The sequence below is a fragment of the Panulirus ornatus genome, chromosome 23 (genome assembly GCF_036320965.1).
Source record: "Panulirus ornatus isolate Po-2019 chromosome 23, ASM3632096v1, whole genome shotgun sequence".
Classification (NCBI taxonomy): domain Eukaryota; kingdom Metazoa; phylum Arthropoda; class Malacostraca; order Decapoda; family Palinuridae; genus Panulirus; species Panulirus ornatus.
In genome coordinates, this window is record NC_092246.1 from 1,512,287 (window position 1) to 1,533,645 (window position 21,359).

The 21,359-nt window shown below is 42.2% G+C and overlaps 1 long non-coding RNA gene across 2 annotated transcripts in view; it reads right to left on the reverse strand.

Annotated features, from left to right (window-relative positions):
- The window catches only part of LOC139756708 (uncharacterized), a 171,922-nt gene that overhangs the window by 78,859 nt on the left and 71,704 nt on the right, over positions 1 to 21,359 (reverse strand). The window contains exon 2 of one of the 2 annotated variants that reach the window (XR_011714418.1): positions 677 to 854. The exons of the other annotated variant lie outside the window; for it this stretch is intronic. This is a non-coding gene — a long non-coding RNA (uncharacterized lncRNA). The remainder of the gene's footprint in view (positions 1 to 676; positions 855 to 21,359) is intronic. 2 annotated transcript variants of the gene reach the window in all.

Below are 21,359 nucleotides of genomic sequence, written 5' to 3' on the forward strand. Positions count from 1 at the left end.
ACTGCACCTACTAGCATACCTGTAAGGGTAACAGCTCCACAGCATGTACCTACATAGGCAACACCCCAGCTACATCTACCAACATACCTACATACCTCTCACCTTGCAGACACATTTACAGACATGATCTTCACAACAGACTCACACTTGCAGACATACAGACAGACATACAGTAGACATGAGTGGTAGTTCGTGGTCAATTGCTGACAGCCAAAGTGTTTTACCCATCAGAAAAAATGATCTAATGTAAGCAATGAAAAGATAATCTGGTGTAATCAAGGAAAATATAATCTAGTATAATCCTAAATAAGGAAACGTAAGATAAAGCCTGTGCAATAAAACACACACACACACACACACACACACACACACACACACACACACACACACACACACACACACCCACACACACACACACAATCTATGGAGTTTGGTAACAACTGCAGGTGGGGAAGATGACTGCAGCATTATGAAATGATTTTTGTGTGAGTCGAGTCGTGTGGCACGGGGCAGGAACAGTTAGGAGAGGCAGGCAGGTGAGGAGGCAGAAACCCTCGAGTGTGAGGAGTTGTGGAGGCAGCAGCGAGGAATGGACGTCGGTGAGGGAGGGAGTTGGAGGGTTGGGTGATGGTGGTGGTCGTCTCCATACAACGAAGTGTGTACACACGTGACTCACTCTGGTTAACGTCGGGATCTGACGTCCAGTCTGGTGTTGGCTACAGTGATCCGCTGGTGGATCATGTGACGAAGACTACAGTGAAGATGTCGCTGCCGGCCATCATAGCGGGAGACACAAGACTGGCTGGTTAGAGAATGATTTGTGATGCCAGACACAGGACAGAGCAGAAGTATTCCTGTGAGGAAGAGAAAGGATGAGAGCGAAGCAGGTACTGCAAGTAAGAGAACTGGAATGTTAGAGGTGTTAGAGTTGTCCCTCATGGAAGACAGAAGAGTAAGGGATGATCTGATCACAGTCTTTGAGTTTTTAAACCTGTTCGATGACGTCGACAGTGAACTGCTATACGAATGTGCCAGGATGCAAGATGCAACGTTAAGAAAAAGAAATAAAAGAACAACTTATTGATAAAGATAAACATAAGCGTTATTATAGTCAGATTAGAACGGATATTGCGAATGTAGACAACATTCATGAGTTTAGAATGTTGTGATAGTAGATAAAGCTCAAGAGATCGGGTTCCATGAGTGCAGAACTCCCTCCCCGTACAGTACAAATATGTTACCACCAACAAGTCATTACACAAAGCACACTTAGGCACACAGGAGTACAGTTCACACCCGCAACTACTGACATTTGGAAACAACACAAGGCCAGAACATGACATGCCCTACCCTGCAACGTGGATAGTGGCATTTGTCTTGCATGTTTAACACAGTTCACGAGCCTTATCGCACTTTATTACCGTAGATAAAACTCTCTCCATAAGGCTATAAGGCTGATGATGTCCTCTTTCCGTATACTATATTTGACAACATTTTGTCTCGAAGAAAGATCTTAAACTGATTGTTATGTTCAGTTTGTTCTACACTTTGTTCAGTCTTTATCGCGATTCATCAGTTTTTGTTCATAAATCATCAGTGTATTGATACTGACAAAATATGATTAAACATATGACATTTGAATGAATAATATCACTCACTATCTTTCGCTCTATATATTTTTTCCCTTCCTTTTTTCCAATGAATCATAGGTGCGCAAGATCTCTCTCTCTCTCTCTCTCTCTCTCTCTCTCTCTCTCTCTCTCTCTCTCTCTCTCTCTCTCTCTCTCTCTCTCTCTCTCTCTCTCTCTCTCTCTCTCGGAAGTCTAAGGTATACTGGGTAGTAGATTTAGACATTGTGCTATGAATATCACGTCTCAGCTCTGGACACCACGTGTGTCTAGACGTACCAGCCTCCTCCAGCCAGTACGTCACATACTTCATCTTCCTTCCTTACCCAAGGAGGTGCACGTGGTGTGCATACATTACCCAGGGAGGTGCACATGGTGTGCATACATTACCCAGGGAGGTGCACGTGGTGTGCATACATTACCCAGGGAGGTGCACGTGGTGTGCATACATTACCCAGGGAGGTGCACGTGGTGTGCATACAGTAGTATGTGTGATGATGCCATGGTTGGATACATAGTTATATGTTTAGCGGAAGATGTTCATATGAAGTGGATAGATAAATGTACATATCGAAATCCGGAATAGTAGGAAGTTTTTACATATGTTTACAAAAGTTTATATAATACATATATAGAATGATTAGATGAGTAAGTCTGTATACATGAGCGCGTACATAAATACATGCACATATAATCATGTACACAAACACACATACCTGAACATACACATGATCATTGACAACACAATGTGAAGAGAAAAGAGAGAGAGAAATTAGATACGTAGATATACTTATGATAAAGAGATAAGACAATATTAACTGTAGATCATTGTTCATTGAAAAATGAAAATCCGAAACTGTAATAACAGGAAATGGTTGACGTAGTATTCATCACAAATCTTATGAAACAATCAAATTTAAGTCTCAAAATTAATGGGAAAATAAAAGGTTCATACCACTATCTAGGATATGGATCCACATTTACTCTGTAATTAACTGAGATACTTAATTACCTAATCAGCAGCCCACACGTATCGTCTCATGAACAATAAGCCAACATCATTGATGAAAACCTAATTAACGTCATAGATTTACCTTAAAAATGAAACACAGAAAATCCCCATTGCACATGAAAGAAAAAATATGTCAAACAAATCTGCGAAAATGGAGTTTAGATACAAATTTCAGGAAACATTGCACAAGACACATGGCAAGATTGTGATAAACATGAATTTAGGACGATTCAAGGCATGAACTAAACTTCCTCAAGATCATAAGAAAATGCTCTAAATTCCTGAGTGATAGATCTAAATGTGTAAAGATTCAGGTATGTGATCATCAAATGAAAGAGAGAGAGAGAGAGAGAGAGAGAGAGAGAGAGAGAGAGAGAGAGAGAGAGAGAGAGAGAGAGAGAGAGAGAGAGAGAGAGAGAGAGAGAGAGAGAGAGAGAGAGAGAGAGAGAGAGAGAGAGAGAGAGAGGAGTACAGATATCCATCCTATACTGACGCGGTACAATCAAAATTTCCAGCGAGGCATCAGCCAGTATATCTCCCGCCAGCCAGCCAGCCAACCATGCCTCCCAAACAAAAAAGAAAGAACAAAATCACCAAATAAAATGGCCATATGACATCTAAATTTCAGGACGCGTTAGTTGCTGTGAAAATATCCCACACTCACACACACACAGACACACACACACACTCACACACACACAGACACACACACAGACACACAGACACACACACAGAAACACACACACAAACACTGGTGCTAGACGGTTCTGTGTCATGGGTCTAAAGGTTTCTGTGGCGGCCACAGACTAAGTCATTAGTGATGATAACGAGGATATAGAACACGGGGTACAGAGTGGCCTGTAAGATGACAAAGTTCGTGTCAGATGGTAAGTTATGGTAGGTACTGGTGGTGGTGGTAGTGGTGGTGGTGTGGTAGTACTGCTGTTTCTAGCACTGACACTGCTACAACTATCACTACCACTACAATACATGATCATACTAACACTTGCACTACGACCGCTAGTACTGCCGCTCCTCCTCCTACCAACCACCACAAACTGCAGCACCACTGTGGCAAACAACGACCACAACAGCACCACTGTGGCAAACAACGACCACAACAGCACCACTGTGGCAAACAACGACCACAACAGCACCACTGTGGCAAACAACGACCACAACAGCACCAGCAACACTGATCATATCAACATAAACACATGAAAAACAAATGTTTTTCTTGTGTATGTGGCCAGCGGGACGATGGCTCATGCATGATGTTCTGTATTTAGTGTATGTCTCCTCCTGATGTGGTTGTGCTCCGGCTATACACAATGTTTCCTTATCTTTATCTTCGTTATGGCAGGAGAAACACAAGAAGGAATAACATCTCAGTATGTAGTGTGATGATCTGGTAGATGTTCCTCCTCTGTATCGCCACAGTGTCTGGCGGTGCATTGTGTGTCTCTGTGTTGTATCACCCATACAGCAGAGTCTATCATCCATACAGCAGATTCTATCATCCATACAGCAGATTCTACCATCCATACAGCAGATTCTATCATGCGTCTGATTCTTTCATCTGACTACAATTGCTGTCGTTCAAGCGACAGATTCTGTTGTACGACGTCAACTTCTTTGACATAGCGACCACTTCTATCACCCGACTTTCCCCTGAATGAAGTAATGGCTCACCTCATTGTCTGGGCTGCAGTCACTATCGTCTTACGATGGCATATATCGCCCGACGTCGGACAGATCGCTCGTCCTCATATCCTCCAAAATCTTACGACAAATGACTGACGCAGATTCTCCCTTAACGTACGTTTTCACAAGAATGAAAATAATTACCTCAAAAAATCAAATCAGAGGACATGAGGGAAACGATCAGTCATTGAAAAAACGTTCCTGAAATAAGATATGAGACCTAAAATATAGGAAATTAGAATAAGATATAACAGTAAGATTTAAGAATTAAGATAATAAGAATTAATAAGTAAGAATTGAAAAGCTGGGAGAATAAAACTGAATCTGAAGCTAAAACGAAAATAGAAAACAAAATAATGCAAACAAAAACAACAAGGAAACAAAGATAATGGAAAACTTAGACACCAAGTTATCGAGACATTAAGATCAGAACATCAACAAGTTGAAATCAAAACTTCAGGAAACGAAGGAATCCAGAGGACGTGGGTGACTGACTTGCCGGTGCAGGACGCCTGCGATGTGGATCCTTGCCTGATGGACAAGTTGACGCTCACTTTGCTCTTCTCAGAGCTGTAGTTAGTTAATGACGTGTGTGTGTGTGTGTGTGTGTGTGTGCGTGCCTCTCTCATCAACTCTGGAAACATACACCCGAGGGAACTGAAGTTCTTCGACCAGTGTTCATCACACCTACCTCATCGGCCGCTCCTCCAGTCGGTCTGTCTGTCACACACACACACACACACACACACACACACACACACACACACACACACACACACACACACACGCACAGTACATCAAGAGGGAACATGTGCCCAAAACAGTAATGAGACTCAAGAGTTCGGTAGAATGCGTCTGCTGGAGGCCAGGGTTACCTCCGTACGCCACCATCAGACCAAGATAAGGTTGTAATTTTACATCGTATTGTCTGATGCTTTAAATGAACGATTCATTTTTCTTCCCTACCCAGGTATGAAACCTTGAACTGCTGTCATTACCTAGTAGCAAGACCAGTACCAAGTATCCAGTATCAGGAAAATATATCTCTATGCCTACACTTACTGTGGCTAAGTACATGGTTGCTAGGCATTCCTCGAGACCCGTTCGCATAGCAAGTGTTCAGACTCCAGCATGAGGCGGGTCCTGGTCTGGGCAAGTGTGGGTCTCACCCGTTCCCTGTATGGACGCATCGAAGTTGTATGGAAGAGCACAAGACCTGATCTCGCCAGCTCTCACCAGCCTGCACCTGGAATGAGCAGGCGATACCACAGTCCTCCTGAAACAGACATACGCTCACGGAGGAGCGGTAACACACCGAGTTTACCGTGTCAACTCGTCAGAGAGTGACCAATTAGAGAGAGAGACTAGACCAACAGTCGTTATCAGTACCACACGAGGCCCCGGGAGCTGTACTGATCCATCTCAGGCAGAGAGAGGGAGGGTGATCCTGGGGACGGCGTCTACCTGACCAGTTATTACTGGCTGTTTCAGCTGGAGGTTAAGCTGGGCAGTAACAGCTTGATGCCTGCTCTTACGCCGCATCGAAGACCAGATGAATTCATCTCCTGATGATCGCTGATGATAGTGGGATTAAGGTCATCATCATGAGAGGACGATATCATTTTGATGACGTTCGTGCAGGGGTTCGAAATTGCTGCGCTTCCTGAGGAAAAATATACCTGAATCTACAGAGGAGAGGAAGTAAATAAACGGTTTCATTTTTGAAGATGCATAATTACAGCTTTGTTTATAATGATGTTTGAGGAAGAGACCACAAGGTAAAACGTCGGTGCTGTGGAGGTGAACGATGATGGTCGACTGCTGCAGCTGTGTGCAACATGATCCTGGACACTGAGGAATCAAGCACTGGAATCGTCTGATGAGAGATTTTCTTCAACATTTATGCGGTCCAAAGAAAGATGATAACATTCACGTCAACAGTTTAAGATCATTACAAAGGAATTCGTCTGTAGCACCAGGTCATCTTCCAGTATTCTGAATCAGACACACCACTACAAAACCACACGAAATTTAGACAAAGGAAAATGAAGACAAAAGAGACACTGGATTGTTCTCCTTAGTTATCTTTCTTTGTCTTGCTGATGACGTTTCTCTCTCTTGCCTGAAGTGGCGTTCAATTTCCTGGAAAACCAATGACCACGAGGATTTTCGTGTGTTTGTGCCTCAAGCGTGGGAGTGGAAGTCGTAGATAAAGGCCCCTGGGATAGTCCACAGATCTATTTTCTTGGCAGGAAATGATTCTAACTGGCGTTGAGAGTCGAGTTAACTCTTCCAGCTCCAGCCAAATCACCATGCTCCAGATAACCCTGTAATGGCAGGACCGCGGCTGGGGCTAAATGTTCCATGAAAAGCACACACAGAGCAAGTCACGAGGATTTTGTTTTATAATTACGAGAGAAATTTAGGTTTTGAGAGGACGAAGAGCACTTCTGAGAGCGTACCATGAGCACTGCTTCCTCATTTCGTGTTGTCCGCATCACGCAAGATAGAATATGCGACGGGAATTTTGTGCTCAGCAGGATCTGAACACACCCAGGCTCTGTGTCACTACAAACCTCATGACTTTAAGGCAGCTGATGTGAGTCCGCCACCACAACACGTTCACCAGGCAAGAGCTCGTACAGCCAGTGACTCCCAACCTGACTGAAACATCCAGCAAGGATATAATTCTTCTGTTTGTTGTTATCCCCCGCCTGTTTACCTGATTCATTCTAGCCACAGTTTTTGGTCACCCGTCTTCATTTAGCGTCGCTAACCTCAGTTACAAACTCACAGAAATGTTTTCAAAGATTTATCAAGGAGACTCTACATCTCCCGTGCTTCTTTATGAAAAGATTGACATCATTATCAGACCACAAAGGTGCCACCCTTTACTTGCGTCATGACGTCATTACGGCAACTCTGTTTCCCACCCCAGACACACACACACACACACACACACACACACACACACACACACTTTAAGAAGCACAGAGAACTGTTAGAGAAGATCCAGAGGAAGGCAAAAACGCACGGTTCGGGAATTAACAGAAGTGAGTTAGATAAAGTTAGAGCCAATAAACTTGTCCACAATAAGGGAGAGAAGAGTAAGGGTTGACTTGATCCTAACCTCTGAGTTTTTAAAGCAGATTGTTGATCTTATAAGTGAACAGTTCTTTGATTGATGTATTGATGAAACAACTGGAGATTGAAAAAAGAAAATAAGCAAGAAACTGTTAGAAAACATGTGAAGGAAAATTTCTAGGGCATATGAGTAGTGAAGGATGAATGGAATAAAGTGAATGATAAGATAGAGAATGTGGGCAACGTCGAGATTTCTTAAAAGGATGTGTGATGGAGAAAGTTCAGGAGATGAGGGCTCACGAGTGTAGAACTCCCTCCCCTTACTGTACAAACCTGTTATTACAAAGAGGTGATTATACAACACAAATGTTTAAGAATTTCTTCATTACTTTCACACCCTTAACATGATAGTTCCTTATTACTCTCACACCCTTAACATGATAACTCCTGCCTCAGGTATGATGACACCCTTCCTCCACATTGTTTACTTTATCTGTTAGATTCACATTAAGATCCAGCCTGTCACTAACACATCCTGGGTGTCCCATTAGAGATAATTCCTTCCCCAGTGACCAACAACGTCACTCCTCCTCCTACCGTCACTCCTCCTCCCACCGTCACTCTTCCTCCTACTGTCACTCCTCCTACCGTCACTCCTCCTCATAGCGTCACTCCTCCTCCTACTGTCACTCTTCCTCCTACTGTCACTCCTCCTACTGTCACTCCTCCTCATACCGTCACTCCTCCTACTGTCACTCCTCCTCCAACTGTCTGTCCTCCTCCTCCTACTGTCACTCCTCCTCATACCGTCACTCCTCCTCCTATGAGGAAAACAATGATTCCCGAGCCATGCCTCAGCCTTCTTCCTCCCGTCCCTGCCTCGCGTCTGTAGTGATGCTGCTCAGTGAACAATGGAGCCTTTCTCCACGTTCTCCTGTATGGTGACCTGAAAGAGAGGTGTACTTTCTCTTCTCTTCTTATTTCTTTGGCTCGGGGAGTCCCGTCGTACAGGTTCCTCTCTTCACCTGTGAGTAGCCTTACTGCTACATTATCTTCTGTTTAATTTCATAGAACTTCTTTCAGAAGTCTTTGCAAAGCTTCAGTTTACAGCCTTTCATCATACCTTAAGTCTCCGTTGTTCAATGAAGAGGTTATGGTAGACACCGTCCTGGGTGTTAGAGATATTCATTGTTATTGCTGGAACTTTACAAGGAACCTTTTGATAGGATTCTTACAAGCTAAGGATCATTTCTCAGCCACTCCACAGCTTTGTTCTTGTTATCTAGAAGGAAACCAAGGTCTATTGTGTGGGTAATTATTTTCTAAGATTCCTTGAAACAACAAAAAAGAGAAAGAAAATACTCTTCGATTACCTAGAAAAGTAATCATTTCATTAGCAAAAAGTCGCAGCTACATGAACAAAACAATCGCTATTTCGTTGACAAATCAAGCGTTGTCTCGTTAACAAAATAATCGTCGTTTTGTTTAACACAAATGAAAGAAAACTTGACAGGATGTAGTTTTAGGAAATGTGACGGGTGACGGTAGTACATGCAATGGAATGAAGGGTGCCTTGCGTCAGCTTTCATAATGACAGGTGTCTTGTATCAGCTGTATTTTACTGTCTTGAGCACGACGGTACGATCCTTGAACACGACGGTACGATCCTTGAACACGACGGTGCGATCCTTAAACACGACGGTACGCTCCTTGAGCACGACGGTACGATCCTTGAAAACGACGGCACAGCCCTTAAGCATGAGTGAGTAAACTTTGAGAACGACATTTTGACTTTATCATAATGTCACCTTATACCCGTCCCTTATGGGCCAGGTCACAAGCCGGGCCATCTGTACCGTTGTGGTACAGATGCGGTACCAGTGTCCTACGGTGAGACACCTAGTGTGTCAGCTGCGTCTGTGAGATAAAGATTCTGTTTCTCTTTTGGTAAACAAACCACAAGAGGTTATGGCTGGCACACCCTCAGCAGAGACGTTCCACATCCACTGATGTCTGCTGCTACATGAAAGAAAAGCTCATAGGAATACACACACACACACACACACACACACACACACACACATGTACGCAGGGAGGAGTCTTTCCCTCTGATGATAATGTACTGTGTCCACCTTACAACGAGCCATACTTGCATTTACAATTTAATGATCTGTGTTATGAGCTCGTACCATAGAGGTAAGACGAGGCGACTGGCTGTTAGCTGGATCAAGTGGTTCCCAACGCCACCATGGAATTACCCAGGGACGGGGTCAAGCCAGGTCAAACTTACACAAGTGCCTCACTAATCCCCCATGTTCTGTTGGTGTAACAAAACTTGGCAATGGCAAAGAAACTGTCTTGTGGTTCCCTTCTACTGTCATTATGTGTTTAACGCTCATTTACATATGTTTCTGGAAGTATACACACCCACAGCTTCAATTGTCGTGTGTCTGTTGAGGTTTGCTGATGGTCCGGTTAAGTGCCGTAATGTGGTGGTCTTCAGCGGATGGTCCGGTGGCTTGATGGTCCTGGGTTGGATTCTTCGTCTGCTGGACAGATGTTACTTGACCACCACGACGCCGATTGACGGGCGTTACCTGGAGGCCTCGAGACAAGAGAAGACATGGCTTCGGATCCTGTCTGACAGTTATATGTAAGCATCACATTGAGGCATCTACTGCCACTATCTATCTCAAGCTACTCTGCGCATTACGAGGTGTTAACACCAAAAGTTTTGAATTGCTAACCTGGCGATGTGATTACTATACTCTCGCTACCTGAGTGACCTTCAGGGAATGTCTGTCTCCTATTTAGTCTAGTGAGGTTAAAGTACAATACACAGTCACCTCGAGCAATGAGGCTGGGTCACCTTGTCATGATACGAATGTCATCTTGAAGGCAGTAAGCAGCAGAAACCAGTGTGTGGTGACTCACATCATCTCTAACCCGTCGCCAGAGTCCCACATCAGGAGAATCGTTATGGAGACAAAGTGTCTGCTGGCATAACGTACAGTTGTATGGGAGTACATGGAAGACGAAATCTTAAGCCAGTTGGTGATCCCAGAGAAGGACAAAATCAGAATATACTTCTCATGTTTCGTCACCGCACTTGGAAGGGCGTAAAGAACTAAAAAAGGAGGTCCAGAAGAGGGTAAAAAAGATGCTTTTAGAACAGAAAGAGCTGAGTTAAGATGAAATGTTTTAAAGTCCAACATGGAAGAGAAAAGAGAAAGGAGTGATTTAATCACAACCTTTAAGTCTTTAGACCAGTTTGATGATATCAACAGTGAACATTTCCTCGAAGGATGCATTGGAATAACCAGATGACGCAACATGAAATTAAGCAAAAAACTTGATAGATGATTGTAAAGGAATACTTTTTGGTATAATTACAAACAGATGAATACACACGTCAGAACATAACAATATGGTGAGCCACATACCCTAAACCTCTCAATATCATTAAGCAATATTTTCCCTTCATCTGTCATTTATCATTATTCTTCCTTTGCTTTATCTCTTCCTTCTTATCTCTTTACTCTTCTTGCTTGTGTAAAACGTACTGAGACTGGTATAGTTTGTTCTCTCCAAACGTTCTAACTGCATATCATCAACATGGGTTGCCTGATAGGCTCTTTGAACACGACAGTACAACCTTTTAGGGTGATGGTACAACCCTTGGTTATGATGGCGTGATGCCTGAAGGTCAGATCAAATGTCAGGTCATCATCATCATCATACCGACGGATCATACCGTCATGTTCAGCGTCCGCACCGCAGTAAACAAGGGATCAATATGCGATATTTTCAGAGCTGCATTTAGCTTCTCGGCCTTTTGAGGTTACGAAAACTGCCCGTCCGAAGACGATGTCTGGGGTGTCATAGATTGTAATATGTTACCCTGATTTAGATGATGTTAGAAAAGGAGGCATATATATATATATATATATATATATATATATATATATATATATATATATGTATGTAGACGGATAAATAGATAAGATATTCTCTTCATACATCTACCTGTCATTGATATTACAAGAAAAGGTACGATGATGTGGAATGGAACTGATTGATCATTATATGAGCGGAAGGCACCAGTCTAACTGTACAGCATCACTTGTCAAACAGAAGAGGCACCAACAACCCAGGCCAGACCCCTGGGTCCTCCACTAGTACAGTAATGTCTACTCACCAGCAAGGCAATGTAGCCAGATGTCTGGTCCAGTAAGAGCAGCCAGCGGACGTGAGTTATCGTGCAGTTAATACGAAGATAATTACACTTGCTTGTGGAGAAAATTGTATGACAATTAGTAGATGTAATGGGCAACTTCCTGCGGTGTAATTCTTGCTCCCTTCCTCTCTCACTTTCTCTCTGTCTTGTCTGTTCATGCATCTTTCTCTATGGCCTGTTTGGTGATAATGATCATTCTCTATCTCTCTCTCTCTCTCTGTCTGGATAGTGTTTCCTTTCTATATCATCTCTTGGTTTGTGATTTAGACTTCATGTCTAATTTTATATTTTATGATTCTCTGTTATATATTCTTTACATTGATTTCTAATTACCACAGGAACCCTTTTTAAGAAAGTCTTGATGCTACCGCTGGCTCCTGGAGTCCTAGACAGGACATCCATCAGCAGGGAAATGTTGACTCCTTTGAAATGAGAAAAATCTTTAACGAGACTGTGTTCCCAGTGACACAACCTCGCTAAAGTGATTTTTCATTTTTGGTGTTAACTTCATAAAAGCGAAGCTCGGCAGCACCGTTTCATATATATACATATATATATATATATATATATATATATATATATATACATATATATATATATATATATATATATATATATATATATATATATATATATATATATATATATATATATATATATATATATTCCTTTTATGGGTGTTCCTGCAGCTCTCAGGAAGTTACTGAGTCCGCCGTCCGGGATTCCAAGTAATGAAGCGTGGTGTTGTGAGTTTTTCTGGTTAGAGTAAGTGAGGGGCATCTAAGCCTTGGGTGTTGGATGGCTTTAGTGTGGGAAATCCGTCCTGGGTCTGATGGGTCTGATGGGTCCTGTGATATGCTGAATCAGTTTTCATAACGTTGGAATGATGGGTGATGCTCAGAGGTGAGGCTTGAGGTGTGATTTCTTCTTGTCTGGAGCGGAGTGTGTGGTTGGTGCGTCTGGTGGAGTGGAGTTTAAGATGGAGTTTACTCTAACTTTGGGTGATATGAATGGCGAGAAAATATGATTGCAATATTTACACACGAATATTGATGGTCGATAGATACATAAAATTATACGTTAGTGTTGAGAAGAAGGGAAGCGAGTGTGTGTCATGAATATTGGAATAATGCAGACATTACTGTGTATATCAAGTAACTACAAGGGGACAATGGCAGTCAAGGAAACTTAACATGAAACTTCCATCAAAGTTAAAATGTGATCCAAGATGCTAAGATAATGCATTATAGATTTAGTGATTCTAGATAGAAAGTCCTTAATGAAAGTATTGTTTCTTAATGTGTGGTATCTCTTGCAGGATATTGAGGACAAAATACTGAATGTTGTTTGGGGTTTTGCTTTGGTCATTCATTGATTCATAATTTTTACGATTTTGTTTGGGTTTGATCAGACCGACGCTTGCAAGCAATCCTTTCTCTACATACGACCAAAATCTTACTGAACAATTTCTAAAGTCAACGATGGTAGATGGGTTTAGTTTGCCTGTTTGTTTAACAGGTTTATTTATGTAATTCCTTTAAATCATTACCCTGTTACCTTCATGTTAGTTGCTTTATACTGTCCTGTTAACTGTGATGTTCGTTCGATGATGGAGATGTGAGGTGGTTCGATCGAGTAAGTAATGTAATGGTAAGAGAGATGTGTGGTAATAAAAAGAGTGTGGTTGAGAGAGCAGTAGAGAGTGTATTGACATGGTTTTGTCACATGGAGAGAATGAGTGAGGAAAGATTGACCAAGAGGATATATGTGTCAGAGGTGGAGGGAACAAGGAGAAGTGGGAGACGAAATTGGAGGTGGAAAGATGGAGTGAAAAAGATTTTGAGCGATCGGTGCCTGAACATGCAGGAGGGTGAGCGGCGTGCAAGACATAGAGTGAATTGGAACGATGTGGTATACAGGGTTGAAAAGCTGTCAATGCACTGAACTAGGGCATGTGAAGCGTCTGGGGTAAACCATGGAAAGGTCTGTGGGGCCTGGATGTGGATAGGGAGCTGTGGTTTCGGTGCATTACACATGACAACTAGAGAATGCGTCAACAAATGCGGCCTTTCTTCGTCGGTTCCTGACGCTTCCTCAATAGCACGGAAAACGGCGTTCATGTATGAAATCTCTCTCTCTCTCTCTCTCTCTCTCTCTCTCTCTCTCTCTCTCTCTCTCTCTCTCTCTCTCTCTCTCTCGATGTTATATATATTTCGTGTTGCTGTTCTTATCATATGCTTATCTTTCTCCAGATGTTGTACGTTGCCGGGAATGATAACATTAGAATACCAGTTTGTGGTGTGTCTTCATTACTCACGGTCTGCCCCGCTCTTGTTTGTATTGTAATTTCATAATCAATTTCAATTTCCTTTTCTGATGATAATTTCTGGTTAAATACATCCTCTCTGGTTTTGTGAAGAAACATCTGTCACTTCTATCACTTTCTGTAAACGTGAATCATATTCACTTGTAAATATATCTAATATGTCTTACATATTCGTGGCAAATATCTATATGCCTTTGGTATTCAATACATAGGTACGCTAGACCTGAGTATTCGTGGGAATGTCCACCACTGTTAAAACTTAAAGCAAATTGTCTGTCGGCAGCACTACCTTCAAACTGTCTGTAGGCAGCACTACCTTCAAACTGTCTGTAGGCAGCACTACCTTCAAACTGTCTGTAGGCAGCACTACCTTCAAACTGTCTGTAGGCAGCACTACCTTCAAACTGTCTGAAGGCAGCACTACTTTCAAATTCTAAGCAGATATTCTGCAAGACAGATTTATGATAGCGTCATCCAGTATTACACATGTGTGATTGTTCTTATTGTTGTGTCGTCTCACATCTAGTCTAAAAAAACGAAAGAAACTTTACGAATACAAGATGCAAGCAAAAATAGATTTCGAAATCGAAATATTAATAATTATAAGTTTGTATTTGTATAGAATTCTTCACAAGTTAGATAGATCCTAGATTTCTATAACACATACCATCATGGGTCAGAATAATCTTTTATGCATTTGATATGTATGATATGCTTATATGTATTTGATATATGTGATATAGGTGGCGTGTGTGTGTGTGTGTGTGTGTGTGTGTACATAGAAGTAAAGATATGGTGCACATATACAGTGTTAAGAGACAGAGGAACACGATCATCAAACTCTCCACGTTACAGACAAACAGTCACCACACACACTCGAACAAGCACTTCGAATATTTCTATAAGTAAACTTATATATAATGATGTGTACTTAATGATCGAGGTGGCCGGTAGACACGCAGACACCACCCCACAATCGTTCCCAAACCTGAACAAGTGATCGTGATCACAAGCTCATCATTGAATCCTCTGCTTACATCCACGCAAACCTCTCCTGCTCAATACCTGGACGGCCATCTGTCATCCTCTGCTCATGACCTCACGTCGGTAAAACTCAAGTGTTCCTTATAATGTTTATTTAGAGTATGTGTTTACACGATCCTGGACGCAGCAGTCAGGCTCATACATCATCTTTATGGTTATCAAACATCCGGTCAATGTGCATTACCTCTCTAGCCCAAGACTTCTCAAGATTATTGTTTTACAACGTGACAAGAACCTGTTTACCATCACAAAGTTCAACATTTTGTATATATATATATATATATATATATATATATATATATATATATATATATATATATATATATATTCTTTTTCTTTATACAATTCGCCATTTCCCGCGTCAGCGAGGTAGCGTTAATAACAAAGGACTGAGACTTAGAGGGAATATCCTCACTTGGCCCCCTTCTCTGTTTCTTCTTTTGGTAAAAGTAAAACAGGAGAGGGGAGGATTTCCAGCCACCCGCTCCCTCCCCTTTTAGTCGCCTTGTACGACACGCAGGGAATACATGGGAAGTATTCTTTCCCCCCATCTCCAGGGATAATATATATATATATATATATATATATATATATATATATATATATATATATATATATATATATATATATATATCAAAAACCAGATAAAGTTTACATTCATATTAAGTTATTATCAGTCAACTGATCGATGAGTTATGGGAGATACTCGTTCCATAAATGTTTCATAAATGTACGTTTATTGTATCTATATGTACTGGTATTTACTGATTCCAAACACAGCATAGCGATAAATGACTTAATAAAATATATATACAGATGTGTGTGTGTGTGTGTGTGTGTGTGTGTGTGTGTGTGTGTGTTTGTGTGTGTGTGTGTGTGTGTGTGTGTGTGTGTGTGTGTGTGTGTGTGTGTGTGTGTGTGTGTGTGTGTGTGTGTGTGTGTGTGTGTGTGTGTGCTAATAATGAAGGTGTTGAGGACAATGATGATGGTGAACATGACAACCATGACACGAAATATATGAATAACAACCATGACATTAAGGTTAGGAACATGACCTCACCTTTTGTGTCAACAGTGATGTTAGGAACCATCTTGCTACAGTGTGCGTGTTAGGATGGCTGGTCTTACTGTGTCTCACCAGAACTACGTTCTCTGGTCAGTCTTCACATCCCTCCCCACCTGCGGCACCACACAACCATCCTCCCCAGTCTGCTCCTGATATGGTTTGTGTGTCATTCATTTACTCACTACAGGTGTGAATCATGACAGGTGTGAGTTGATCATCCCCGGGCCAGACGCAAGTTTTCTACAGTCCTCACAAATCCTTACGATTGTTCTCTTCCTTTCTCCCTACCCTCTACCCTCAGGCCCCAGGGGGCGGCTCTCACCTGGGGCCGGTGCCTCCCTGCCCTCAGTGGTGGCAACGTTGCTGACTCTCCTTCTTCAGGAAGGTAAAGAGAGCCAAACACGTAGCTGGACGTGCGCAGGAACACGGCAGAAGGCTTCGCCCTTCATCCACTATCTGCCACGAATCATGACCCCGTGCTCAGCCGTGTACGACACAGAGCCATAACCCCGTGTTCAGTCGTGTACGACACAGAGCCATGACCCCGTGTTCAGTCGTGTACGACACAGAGCCCCATAACAGGTACGACTCCATTCCGTGACGACCCCGGATGTGTAAAGGCGACGCAATTCACGTCTCGATCCTGCACGACCTTCTCAGAGGTCATCCGAAGTCATAAGGCCAAAGGTCACGCAGGAAAAAAACTATGCGTCAAAATATTGTTGGAACAAAACCAGTAATTGGTCTCATATTTTTTTATGTTGACTTCTGAAATCATTTAAGGAATTGTAGCAAATTAACTGGTAATATCTGTCATTACTACGATAATAAAGCAAAAAGAATTGCGGTTCAAGATCATATGTGATGGGTTAAAGGTCATGTGGTAAGGGTCCAGGTCAAGGCACTTGGAGTGACCGAGAGAGAGAGAGAGGAGTACACATTGAGAAACTGAGTTAGAAGAACAAGCGAATGGTTCCTCAGGTGTTGCTGTTGGAAGGATCTAATTTACGTATATACTTTGCCGGGATGAATGATACCGTCCTTAAGTATCCTGCTGAATACTTCCTCTGCCATACACTTGAGCAATTTGTCAACATTTGCCATACAGTTTGTCTCTTGTACTGTTCTTTTGATGTGTGACTCTGGCGACAGGTTAGGACGATATCAACTCCCAAGTTCCTCACTCACATAGGTCGTTTGAAACACCAATCTTCTACTTTATCTATGTGAACACACCTTGCAATGATCTTAAATTAAATGTATCAATAAAACTAATTTCGTATTGTAATGAATCAATTTTGTTGATATCACTGGGCAACACGGTGGATGAATTTAGCAATCCTTAAAAAGGATGTAATGTTAGCCTGTGTCCTCACTGTATCAGGTATCTGATAGCCTCACCATATCAGTTATCATCTCATGTAGACAATAAGGTTTATAGCAAATATCTATTGAACGTATTACATGTTCATTTCCTTAGTTATAAATGTATCGCATTATTGTCTAATTGTTTTTCATAAATCTATAGATAATCTAGAACTACAAGATTTTAGTTCAGCTTTGTTGTCCCTGTGTATACGTCGTATCCAGGTCATCAAACATCACATAAAGAAGGATGTCATAATCGTTACATAACTCCTGCAGGTTCGGGAGGGCCTCTACTGCACGCAGGAAATGATGGAATCCCGTAGGGCGAGAAGCTCCTGGAGGAGACGCTGCTACATTCCGTCTCCTGACGACGGTACAGCCTTGCCGAAGGTGACCCTTCGTGCACGTAGTCCGTAACACCTGAAGGAGATTATAGTTGGGTTGACACCGGCAGGCACTTCAGCCCAACCGAGATATGTTTTTCCACCTTCTGTCATGGTTTCTGCCAGCCGTACGAAAAAAGAGTACACCTTCCCCATCTACTGAGCGAATCACGCAACATTTGGGAAGACTCAAATCACGTAACGAATCACACAGCATCTACAAGTAGTCGAACCACATAACTAATTACACATCATCTACATAGAACTGAATCACTCACCGAATCCCACAACAAACAGTTGCATCATTGACCGAATCCCACGCCAAACAAGCCCCTTCCACCCCCCCCCCCCCCATACTCGAATACTTTTCCGGTGCACTGAAGCAGAGGTCGACCTGTGATCCGACCTAAACAAGGCATAGAGGAAGGAGTCATCCGATGCGGTCACCTACCAGGTCGGAAGCTCATCCAGTCCAGGAGACCCAGGCAGGTCCTGGTCGAATTCTCAAGCCGACCAGCCAGTACAGTATTCTTCGAACACTTTTGCGATCCAGCGAAGCAATACCGGTCGAACACTGAGTCGAACCAGCGGATCGCCAGTCGAACGCTGACGCGATCCAATGAAACACCATCGGTCAGACACTAATCCGAGCTAAAGAAACACTGATCGAACACTGATCCGAATTAGCAAAACACTGGTCGTACATCTATCCGAACCAGCAAGACAACGGTCGAACATTGACCCTGAACCGAACCAGACAAGCACTGGTCAGTGCGGTGGGTCACGTTCCTCGTCCCTGCTTCAAGCGGCGCTTGTAACCTGGCTGATCGTCAACTGTTTTTATGTCGGTCTCGTCCCAGGAAGTCCGAGGTATGGGGTAATTACCAGGGTATTAAGTCTTCATGTGCGAGCGAGCCGTCAGGTGGGTGCGTGGGGCCAGCAACATTAGAAGAGCTAGTTAGGGCTATGCATCAAGTAGCAAAGTGTCGGTGGGAGGATGATGGTTGCATGCTTGGCGTGGGGAGGTGTGTGAGAGTGGCAGACCTGGTGATGAAGATGTGGGCTTCACGTATTATTATGGTGGTGATGGGGTAGGAGGGTATGTGTGGTGGAAGGAGGAGGGTATGTGTGGTAGAGGGAGGAGGGTATGTGTGGTGGGAGGGTATGTGTGGTGGAGGTAGAAGGGTATGTGTGGTGGAGGGAGGAGGGTATGTGCGGTGGAGGGAGGAGGGTATGTGTGGTGGAAGGAGGAGGGTATGTGTGGTGGAAGGAGGAGGGTATGTGTGGTGGAGGTAGGACGGTATGTGTGGAGGAGGGAGGAGGGAAGGGTGTGGGTATAGTGGTACAAGCATGATAGATTACTGTGGTACGATGTTGGATCATGATAATAGGGATATAGAGGTAATATCATGGAGATGGTTATATGGTGGTGATTATGAGTGGTCGGTGGCTATATTGGTGAGGTCATAGTATAGGGGTATGGTAGTGGTTGCATGGTAGCGAGTGATGGTAGTGAAGGTATGGTGTGAGGGTAATGAAGTATGGTGATGGAATGTATAGTGAATGTTCAAGGTATGCAGTGTACCCACATTCATTAATCAGTTTCCTAACTCATCATTTGAGGTTATCGTGCACTTGTTCGTCACTTCGCTTTTCTAATCATTCTTCTGACTGTTAGTTCAACGAAAATGGCAGTAATGAAACTCATTTTGTCATTAGGCACACACAAACATTCTAAAGAAAAATATACATCACTTTGTGCACTGTATGTGTTTTGATGTTAGGTAATGATTACGACAAAATGTCTCTTAGCTGTTGAGAGTCAATGAGGCTAACAACACACGAATGAAGCAGATGTTCTGTTTACCATAGAATGAAAATATCGATCAATAATGTGACGCAAAAAAGCTATAGAAGTACTTACTGGTGGTACAGAGCAGAGTAAAGATGTAGTACTTACTGGTGGTACAGAGCAGAGCAAAGATGTAGAACTATCTACCGAAGGCGTGTGACAGAGCAAAGTTTTAGGAATCGACGGTATGTAACAGAGGAAAACTATACGATTATCTATCGATGGTATGTGACAGCTAAAAACTATAGCACTATCTATCAATGATACGTGACATTAAAGCTACAGAACTATCTGTCGATGGTATGTGACAGGGAGGCTCTGGGGTCTGCTGTTCCCGCGAGACATGGCCCCACATTATTTGTGTTGCTTCCGGTTTTTGAGATATAATGGAGGTTGATTGTCCTTATTATAAATCGATTATTGTTGAGGATGACTCAAAAAAGTATGATTGCTGAGTTTTAAAACAGTCATTACTATAGATGCAACATTATTCATATATCAGTTGTATTTATAGATCCAGTATTTACAATCTTTGTAAATAAAGGTTCAAGTATATTGTTAATGTAAACATTCAAAGATTGTTGTATCGTTGTCTCTGAGAACCGAAACAAATTTGAATGATAAACAATGAATGACTTAAGTGTTGTAAGTTTGAGATCTCGATGATGAACAGGTAATGAATGACCTCAGAACATATTGAGAATTGTTCCTCTTGATCTGCCACATCTTATCGCTCCCAGGGTTTAACATTCTCCTGGATTTCCACTTGGGATCTTAATAGTTGTAATTAACAGGTTGAGAGTTTGAACAGAGATCAGGTCGGTGTCTGTGAACATGAACACAAGTGAATACATCGTTGCTTCCACTGCACGTACCATGTGCCCCAAGATGGTTTGCTGGAAGTCTGTTGATTAATTTACTTTTATGTGTCTTTGACTGTATGAATCTGTTACACACGAAGGTTGCCAAAATATGCCAAGGTAATTTACAATAAGCCATGAAATGATATAAAAAGTGAGAGGATGAATCATGCTTAGGAATAAAGGAAAAAAAAAAAAACAATCCTCAGAAGAAAAACAGATACCGAATAGTACTGAAATCTAATCTGTTCAACATGAATATGATTTCACCAGGATGACATGTTTGCCATACCTCGTTGCTCATTTATCAAACTTCTGGAACGTTTTATTAGTATCGAACTCCAGGTCTTCACCAACACCAGCTTCACAATAGTTTCGAAAAGATTTCTAAAAGAAAGTCCCAAGATGAAATACAGACCAGAGTTACTAATGATATGATACAACTAATTCGTTAGTGATATCTATGAAATCGGGAACTTTGTCTCGAAACCCTTTTATTCTTCAAAGTCTGAGGGAACTTTTAACACTCTGAAGTAATGATAAAGGTTCGGTCTGTTCTTCCTTGTGCGATGGACTATTTGAAGATAGAGAAGAAATTGATTCGTGTTGGTTGTTTCTGTGTGCTAATCTATAGTTAATCTTCTTGTGTGGAAAGAATTAGGTTCACAAACTCGTTAAAACAATCATACAGAAAAATCCCCTTACCAACCCACCCGTCTACAAATGCCCACACACGCACATACTTACGAGCATACATATTCATAACATACACATACAAATACATACAGGCACAAA